Here is a 10,857-nt window from a genome sequence, read left to right as displayed (position 1 = left end):
TCATTGCGAAGGGGTGTTATATGGAATTTGCATCTACAAATAAACACATTTTCCCTAGGTGGGTAGCTACACCTAGAACAACAGAAAGAAAGTAGTTTAACCTTTTCCTACAGTAGATAGATGAGATGAAGTAACTTAATTGTAGTCTTTCACTTCCTTGAACTCTTTTGAATCGCTCCTGTTGCTCCTACTTGAACTAAATCCGCTCAATTGGAACCTGTATCAAGAGAAACAAAAACAAGAAAATATCAAAGCATACATGATCTACTTACTATAAACCAATGGAATTGAATACATTGAAGCACATAATCATCATAGATATGAACAAGAATATGAGAAAAGAAATAAACACTTTATTAATGTAGAAGGAAGAGTTTCACCCAAAACAGTTTGATCCTGTGTCACTCCTCCAGCTTCAGTCCAACCCCTGCCACATCAAAAGCACAAAAATCCAGCAGCATAACATTGTGTGACATTAACTCCCAAACTAGCAGAATTTCCTTAAAAACTTCAGATTCTAGCCCCTTGATCACTATGATGAGTGCTCAATTTATAGGAAACAGAGGTGGTTTTGTCATAAATGGTGGTATTGAATGGCCTTCCAAACTTGGAGTTGGTTTCCATGGAGCAAGGGATGAGAGGATATGAGGTTAATGGATCCTTATTGTATCCAATTTCGAGCTCATAGGAGGAGTTAAGAGATGGGATCCTTCTAGAATCATCTAGAATCTAGAATATTCCCAGAACCCTATGCAAATTTCACTCAATCTCGCCCAATACAGCTCAAAGAGGGCCTAAGTGCATTGTAGTGCAGGCCACAGTGGGCTTGCTTACTCTGCAGTGCACCATCTCAAGGCTTAGGCTTCGTTGGTGTCCCAAGGAGGCATTTCAGGAAGGCTTTAGGCCAGGAAACTTTCATAGAAGGAGGCATTCAATGAGTTTACTTTTCTAGGGTATGTAACAACTAAATTAGGGTTTGATGAGCCCTAAAAGTATTGATCTGAATGTCAGGAGTGATGTGCCCAAATAGACCTATAATAGTTGCCCCCTAAATCATGAAGTCAAAAATGATAATGTCAAGTGATATGGTTTACGATGTGATGGAGAGGAACTGAGGCAGACAGTGACCTGCATCGATTACAATACATAACATCATGATATTTTGGATTTTTTCATGAATTTTTGAGGGAAGTCATACCCATACTCAACATATAAACTTTCATTACATGTACATAGATAGTCGTCTATAGATATAGATCCATGATGGGATGACCATCAGTGTAAAGCCATCATATAGATGATTTAGTACTCTCCTGAAATCACAGCCTAGATGGATGAAACTAGATCTGGGGTATTCTATCTCATCCAATATTTTTCTCAAGTAAAAGCCTAACCATGTGAATATGCGATCTGAAGTCGAACATGGGAAGATACCGTCTGATTACTAGCTAGTGATGTAAGTTGTTCACAGATGCGAGAGAGATCACCGATAATGATAATGATTCTTAAGGTACTACAATACATTCTGCATGGTGTGAATAGATGTTTTGATGTCAAACACCATAGAAATTCTTTTGGTCGAAGGCTAGTGATGTCAACCTATCACTGGAAGTGAGAAACTTTCCATTGATGTATGCAAGCCTCAAGGTACTGGAAGGGTGTTTCTAAGTCAACTTCTAGGATAATGTGTTGATTTCTACAAGAAGTGACTCATTGCAGGAGGGCCTTGATGTATCCCACATCAATGACACGAAATGAGTGTAATGATTTTGGAGACAGAATGTGATTGACAACACAAGGTTCAGGAATGACGGTCATGAAAATGAAGGTTTATGAGTATTGAAAAGTATGAGTTTTACTGAGTGACTTCTCTTGAACATGTCGACAAAACTGAATGAATTGGTAGTGTTGACCCAAAACCAAAGTGATGGATGGCGTGATACACCATAGGTATGATAACCATCAAGAAGATAACCCAACCCAAATAGTTACAAAGATGAAGTGAAAGTGCCATGTTCAAGAGCAACTTGCTCCCTAGTTGTTGCTGACAAGTACCTCTTTATTTTCTAATAAGCTTGAGGAGCATAACATATGATTGTAGTATAGTTCTACCCTTTAGGTGAATCCATCGCTATGTGATGTTTTAACAAGTCTAGTGTAGTGAAACTCAGTCTTGTCATGATGGACAAGTTTGTCGCTATTTGATGTTTTAACGAGTTTAACGGCAATGAGAACTCGGTCCTTTTCATATTTAGAGAGTTTGAAAAGGGACAAAAGGAAACTCCACAAGTTCTTTTCCGTAAGTTTATCTCTCAAGTCTAAAAAGGCGTAAAATAATACAAGAGAGAACCTATTGGCCATGTTCGATCAATGTATTCCTTTTTCGTAAATAATCTATCTCAGTCTGGAAAAGGGTTAAACTTATACTAAGTAGATGTCGTTTCCAATCTATTAACGAGCTGAAAAGGACAAAAACTTGACAATATTTTCATATTTCGAGAGTATGAAAAGAGATTAAAGAGGACTCCAGTTAGACAAATTAGTGGTGTGTAGGAGAACAATTGGTTTTGGTGATGTTGGAACTTCTCAAAACATGTAATGGTGAAGAGGCTGGCTAATAAAACCACTCATTGCGACTGTTCCTCAAAAAGGGTAAAACAACCAAGTGAAAGTGTATGATTGGCCAAGCAAATAGTGACGATGGAAGGATAAAAACCAAGGCTCATCTGACGGAAGAGGTTGATAGAATGGCAATCACGATGGTCAAAATGGAGATGGGTTTATTTTTACACAATCTTGAACCATAGGGAACTATGCTTGGATTCAGTTTCATGTTTACACAAGATTGAAATGAAGAACTATGCTTGGATTCAGTTTCATGTTTACACAAGCTTGAAACAAAAAACTATGCTTGAGATTGGTTTTCATGCCCCCAGCATAATTACTCGATTCTAGGTGCATGCCCCCAAGCTTCATTACGTTCACCTAAGTAAACTACTCATGGCTATAAGATGGATGGAATGAAGGTTCATTTACAAGATCAAGTGAAAGACTTAACTGGGATTTTACCATATCTAATCAAAGACCCAAATTGGAACTTTGCTCTAGGGGACCTTGTTTCTTTTTTAATGAGCTTGACATAAGACAAGGAACTCTGCTCAAATTCCTTGTTTCATTTTTTTAACGAGCTTGACAAAATACAAAAAACTATGCTCTAGGACCTATTTCATTTTCTAATGAGTTTGACACAGTAAAAGAACTATCCTCATATTCCTTGTTTCATTTTTTAATGAGATTGACACAAGTCAAGGAATTATGATCATGTCCTTTGTTTCATTTTTTTAATGAGGTTGACACAAGACTAGGAACTATCCTCATGATTCCTAGATCACGACCCATAAGAGGTCATGTCTTCCAAGAGCTTCTCATCAGATGGGAGAAAAGTGCTCTAGAAGGGATACGTAGCAAGGAATCCATTAGAGAGATCTGGTTCCAATGCCCCCAGTACATAGTGCACAACATCACGGAATTGATCTCTGTTGATGTAGGCATGGAACGGGTTGCCATATAATTGACCTATGGTAGGGAAGATACCATTGGGACAAAAGGACCATTTGGGGAAGATGGTTGACTAGAAGCCATATTTCGACCGGGAAATGAAAGTTGGTCAATGGTGACAATTTTGCCTTCATGCGGGAAACACATCACTGGAAAGAGTGTTGAAACAATAGCTCCCATGTCATAAAAATAGTCACACCCAAGAATTAAAATTATAATCTAAATGGCCTGGGACTACTATCACATTAAGATAAACAATTTTTCCTCCCAAAGTAATATTAAACTGAGGAATGATCTATAATGGTTGATTGGTTCCTCTGTTAAAAGCCAACAGATTCTAGGTAATAGGCACAAGTGGTGGCGAACCGAGCACCTACCAAGTAGTGGAGGAAAGGATACTCACAGATGCACCTTCATCTATAATAGTTCCTTATACAATCATATTATAAACTTATACTATGATCTGGAAAGGAACATAAGAAGGAAGATGACATCCTGCCAGTCGATTCCAATCAAAGGAAGTGACTAGACTACTTGGAGGGGGTACCATAAGAATGGGATAATTACCCCCGTGAGTTACAAGAATGGGAGGATTTTCCTCTTGTCTTGATGGAACAAGAGGGTTGCCTCCATGCTCATTGGAATCTAAAGAAACGAAAAGAACCTAAGTGGTACCATATGAAATCCCTACGGGAAAGGTATGATTAACTGAAGGTGAAACCGGGTCAACTATTTCGTCAACTTGTGACTGGTCAGGTATAGACTCATGGGATTTACATTTAGAGAGAGTGGGTTTGACTGATAGTTGATTTGGTTCAGTCACTTCATCAACTAGTGAAGGATTAAGGGAGAGTCTCTTGTAACCAGATGGAAGTCCCTGCAGAGAAGCAGGACAGTTATCGAACACTTTTTTGGCTTCATCCAGATAGGGACAAAGGTGAATGGGGTGATTCCCTTCACATAACCTATAGGGAAACTTAACTTTACTCTTCTTTCCATGAACTCTACTACCACTAGTTGATGGTGTGTCACCAACATGATCCCCATAAGTTTATGGCATAGGATGATGTGAATGAAAAGACCATTCTTCTAAGATCTAAGGAATACCAAAAAACTTTTGAAGAGCATGGTCTCCCGTACAAAGTTTGCGAGGATATCAAAGTTTGTGAGGCTTATCAGATGGTTTCTCATCAGAAGTTACATTCGAAGCAATGGTTGCTTGGTTGCCTCCTGCTAAATTTTCTTCTTCCTTTTCTTCTTCTTCTTATTCACCTAGTTACTAGCGTCAATACTTTTACCAGGCGAAGAGGAAGAAACAACCGACAAAGAAGCTAAAGGGTCAACTTTAGGATCAACTGGAGGTTGAATTTTTCTAGGTGGAGGAGTACTCATTTGTGGAGAAATTGTGACATTTTGAACCAAGGAGGTTGAAAACAACCATATTGAAAATCCAATGGTAAATCCTGGAAGGGATAATGTAGCCATATATGGAGCATCAATATTTCTGAAAGGAGGAAAAGGAATAGGATTCCCATCAAAAGGAATTCCTTGATTGGTGTACTCTGGAGTTTTTTCCATATGTCTCAACCTAAGATCAACTAAGGAGTGACATGGAGGATGTTATCCACGGTCAATTAATTTTAATTTAATCAAAATAATATAACAAAACAAAATAGTGATAATCTAGGAAAAAGGATTACCAAGTAACTGTGAACTGCAATATACTGCCTCAGTAAACCAAGGACTTAACATATGTGCAGGCAATCTCCCTGAATCCTATGTTCTGTGTATCATAGTGTACCAGGTGGCCGACTTGGTTACCTAAGGATGGATAGCAACCTAATGTAGTCCTCCCATATATACCCGAAAGTACGTGGAGGCCCAATTTGTGTTAGCGTTGTCTAATGTGAAACTGCACAGTGAGAGCATTCCTTTATACTTTTCTTACTATAACAACGCCTTATATACCTGAAGGTACGTGGACAAGCTACGATATACTTATGTATGTGGAATGAGGTATCACATTCAGATTATATCGCAAGAAATTAAAAATAGCTACTATGTTTTACGACGTCGGAACACGTCTCTAGCCTAGAACCTCTAAATGTTATTCGTTAGCTGACAATGCTCCATTAGGTTAATTGAGATCACATTTAAGTTGATCTTTCTTAGGATTTTATCTTTTAGGTTCACCGTGTGATGTCTTTGAAATTCCTAGAATGCAACTATGATGAGAAACATTCTTTTCATTTGATTTGAATAATGAAAACCTTAACTACAAGGGATAAAGCAATCAGAATCTTTGAGCAAAGGGCATAGAGCACATCTAATGTAACTTTCCCTATACTATTCCTACAAGCATACACAAACCTCTAAATATATAATATTACAATTTTTTATTTTTGTTGTGGCCTAGATCTACCTCAGGCTGAGAAAGGCAAGATCTAGGGTAACATCAAACCACACTTAACCTGGTAGCTAGCCCTACTAGGTCGGAAGAGGGCTCTCTCCTTGTCAATCTCAGGTATATGCTCATAGGAGTTTGATTGAATTTAATGTTGGTTTGCTAGCTCAAATGTGAAAGGCAGATTTGGGTCCGGGGAATGGACATAGTCTTGCAGAGGTTTCTATGGGGCGAGGTAGGAAAATGGTTTAGTACTTTGAAATAAGTGATATGGAGAGTCATAAGACTAGTGAGGAGTTGGAGAGGAAATGAAAGTCTTGAGGATCCTCTTCAAACTGTTGAAAACATAGAAAACTAAACAAACCCTAGGTAGAGCACTGCAACATCAATGAATTCTACCTTTATCCTTGATTCATTTAGTTAAGCTGAAAAAAGAGAGATGATGGCATACATAAACACATGTAAACTTGAATTACAGAAGGAAAAACAATACCAAATCAAATTGTTACAAGAATCCCACAAAATGCTGCAAACCCTGGTCTATTCCTTTTCCAAACTGCAGAGATGAATGTACAATAATGCTCAAAGCACTCACAAGAGTGTAGAGCTATAAAAAGGGTCTCTTTCACCTCTAATTACCTCATATTAATATGTCAATCCGGGAGTGTTTTGTTATTTCAAAGAGTGTCTCAGTCTGAGGCTATCATTTGGCAGAGTAATGCTAGTAGTACAGCGTTCAAAAATACAAGAGTAAACGGATGCTGATCTACAACTAAGTTACTTCAAAAGAGTAAATCACACACTCAGAAAACTAGGCAACTTATCAGTCAAGGGTTCGACAGCGATAACCCATCCCTTTAGAAACTGATGGAAAGGAAATTAGAGAATAGACCACGGGTCTGGGAGCCAGACAGTAAATGTCGAGGCTCACTACAGCCTTAGATCGTCTCCCACACCAAATCAACAAATGCTAGTAAATGGAATGGCAGATAGAAAAATGGAACAACAAATAAGAAATCGAACAACAAATCTGGAATGGAACAGCAATTCTGAAATGGAACAACAATTCTTAAAAGGAACAACAGTTAAACAACTAAGTCTCTCAAGCAATGATCACACTTAATCTACTAACTCAAATGCATTAATCGTAATCAAACAACAATCTTTCACTCTTAAGGCAGATCAAGCAGCACACACTAATGGAAAAGCACTGATTATTGATAAGTTATGGGAAAGCGCTTGGAAACCATATACGCACACAACACACTTGAATAGTAATCTGATCTAAGCATCAATCTCAATTAAAAGGAATACGACTACATTTCAAAAGAGAACAACATTACTTCTGAATCCAATCAATCGTAAAGAACACATCTTTCAAGATGAATCCTGTAACATGAATGTACAGCACAAAAGCTCTGTAACAAAATAGTAACAATATTCGGTTAAGACTAATAATATTCAATCAACTCTGAAAGGAACAGTAATATGATGCAGAGTCAATACAACAGTTCTGTCTGTAGAAATCTTAATGAATTAATCTTAACAGAGCATGTGATGTAAACTTATAAATCATATCAGATTACCAAATAACGACGATAAGCAAATCATGCAAAAACCAAATCGTAATAATACAGAAGCAAGTGTCCTCCGGGGCCGGGCCCTTAGCCTCCAAGGGTACACCGCTTTAGGTTAATCCAGATGCAGAGATGAAATAATCACCAAGTTTGTATTAATGCATGAAACAAAAGTACAATGAACCAGTTCTTATCGAGACTCGATGATCAAAGTTTTGATCTTAACAGAAATTACATAAAAGCATAATCATGTCTAACTCTCAAAGCTAACAGTGTTGTCCCTTTATATAAGGGTGACGGCGGAGATGTCTAAGTAACAAGATAGATAAAGCAGTGATCCCTCAGGATCAAGGATCCTGAGGGATTCGCCAAACCGTTAATCCTTAATCATCTCTTTTCCCTCCTGCGCCGAGCTGGTGTCTTCTCCTCCTTTTCCGGGCTGATTTGCTTAGATCTGCTTAGCCTTGTTTGCACTCGGTCTCCCGTTAAAGGGACAGCGGTTACCTTGTCCTTGTCTTTTTCTTTGGAACAGCAACTCCTCGTTTTCACCCCTTCCTGCATGAGAGAATGACAATTGTTAGCGGTTAAGTCTTGCATATTAATATCACATGTTTTGTTATAATTATTTATTGTTTTCCAAGTTCATGATGCTAAAAGGTTTACAAGTTCTACTGAAAAGCCACTGAAATGATCATAAAAAAATTACCTTTTTAGTACTCCACAAAGAGTCCAACCTTTACCAATGACTGAAAAACTACTAGATATAGGCAACAAAAAGCTCATGCTAGGCTTTAGGGGTCGAATTCATGAGTTTAGGAGCTATTTCAACAAGATTTAAACTAAGAACTAAAAGGTAGGCAATGGAACAGGTTGCCTCTAAAACCTAGGAAACTGATTCATTCAGTTCAAAACTACCTTTTCATGATGTATCTACCTCCACGAGTGAATTTTTAACATTTTAACATCAAATTCCATCAAGTTACATCAATTTACATCAAGAGTTTGACCATGAGAGAGAGAAAAGTCAAACTGAGAAAAAACTAGGCGAAAAACAGAGTGTTTTTGGCAAAAAAGTCAATTTTCCATCCTGTGAGTTGCGCCTCATTCCCTGTGCGTAATGCCTTTTTGCAGCTGATTTTGGAGGCCTTCCTGTCTATAAAATTTGCTCCAAGTGGGTTTTTTCGAAAGGCATATCTGTCTACTTTCTAGAATAGGTGGAATTTCTGAATTCGGTGTCCATTTGCCCCTCCAAAAGTGAGTTCTCCCAACACTACTTCCTATGTGGCCAAAAAGGGGCAGAAAGGGCATTTTTGAGGTTTTTTTGACCCTTTTGGAAGCTCAAAGCTTGACAAAATCTCTTGGCCATTTGTGGGCGTTCATATTTTTGCATGAGGAATCCAAAAATGTAAGTTTTCCTCCAAAGGAGGTCCCTAGCAAAAGCGCACGCCAGGTGGCACAGTGCACCAGACAGAAAAATCTGTGTTTTGCTCCAAAAATTCAAAATTGACAAAAATTATCTTTCATAAAGTTCTATGTTGGGCTAAGGAAGCCTTAGCCAAAATATTGAGCTTGTCTTGCTCTTTCCTCTTCCTCAAAGCTTTCCTCAACTTGGCCTTTAAAGTCCTAATTCTTGCTTTGCAACTTTTGTTTCTTGCCAAATAATGAAAAGCCATGTGCTGCAACATGTCCTTCTCCTTGTTAGCCTTGTCCAGCAGCCTCTCCAAGTGCATGTTCATCTTCTCCAACCAAGACTCCTTGTCATTCTCTATCTCTTGTTCAATGGAAGTCAATGTGACATGGTCCTCTTCGTCATTTTGCTTCTTCAGTTTCAACATTTCTAGCTCCATTAGGCTTTGCTTATCCTCCAACTATTTGTTTTATTTCTTGTTTGTCATCTATATCATCCCCGTGCATATTCTCTTTGTCTTTGCTTTGCTGATTATCATAGTCATATCCACTGTCTCTTCCCATTGTTTTCCCTTGGTTTTGAAAAATGTGATTATATATGAATAGTTTTTCGATAATAGTATGGAATAGGATGGGGCAATGGAATGGGTAGAGTGTATGGGGAAGGGAGTGTGGAAATGTATGTATGAACAGGGTTTAGGGATGTGAGTAGGGTTTAAGGAGTGATTAGGATAAGTGTGTAGGGTTTTAGGGAGAGTGTGTATGGTTTTAGGGAGGGTGTGTAGGGTTTGTAGGGTTTGGGGATAGTAGGAATTAGGTATTAGGGTTTAGATATTCCAATTAAGGTTTGGGAGTAGTGGGATTAGGTATTAGGGGTTTTAGTTTTGGGGATAGGGGAATGAATGAATGTGAATGAAAGAGGGAAGGGCGAAATGAGATGAGTGAAATGTAGTGAAGGGGAATGTAACTAATGCAAGGGGAGAAAACAGCAACAATGACAACTTTGAAACCCTAGACAGTTTTTTGAATGTGACTGTGCAACAAACTAGGGTTTTCCTTTTCACCTATGTACACACCATGAATGATGATCAAAACTTTTGCAATAGCACTATGGAATGCTTCACTTACTTGTTGAATGAAGATTGCACAAATTTGGAGCTTGGAAAAATGATTTGAGTGAAATTTTGGCTAATTAGGCAGGTGCACCACGCCACTTCCCAGGTGCATTGCGCTCAACAAGTGTACCACGCCCATTCAAATTGCAGTGTAAAACATGCACCAGGTGCGTCGCGCCAGCTAACACGTGCATAGTGCTTTTTTGCAGGACACCTTTGGAGGCCTTCTTGGTGTCCAAATTGGGCATGGGATAGCTTGTTGGAAAGCTTATTGAGTCTACTTTCCAAAAAAACTTGAATTTGTCAATTTTGAGTTCATTTTCCTTGTCAAAAGTCAAATCTCCCAAGACTGGTCAAAATGTGAAAAATGAGGCTGCCTAAAGGCAGAGTGCTGTTGCAGTCAACTTTTGAAGGTATTTATCAACCCCAAATTGAGCTCATGATATCTAATTTGAAATATATTTGTGTCTAGTTATCATTAGACTCATCACGAAAGTCATTTGGCTAGGCAAGGTAGGAGAAATCTTGATTTTCCCAAGGTGACTTCAGAGGTGCATCAATTCTCCTAAGGCAAATGTATTTTTGAAATTTCTATAAAACCATGACACTTGTGTAAAAAATGAAGGAGGTTTTTCTTCCTTGGCTTATTTTTAACAAACACCTCTCTCATTTTTCCCAAATTCATCTTTTCTGGCACAAAAAAATCATTGGAGTAAAACCTATCCCGATGTGTGGAACAGGGGATTTGTCGAAATGAAGTGAAATGAAGGGGATAAGGGGATTCTAAATTCTTCAG

This window comes from Pinus tabuliformis, chromosome 9 (assembly GCF_031772625.1).
Source record: "Pinus tabuliformis cultivar Carrire ecotype Pingquan chromosome 9, CPIR1, whole genome shotgun sequence".
NCBI lineage: Eukaryota > Viridiplantae > Streptophyta > Pinopsida > Pinales > Pinaceae > Pinus > Pinus tabuliformis.
The sequence above is the reverse complement of the archived record's forward strand: the minus strand, read 5'-3'. Positions refer to the sequence as shown.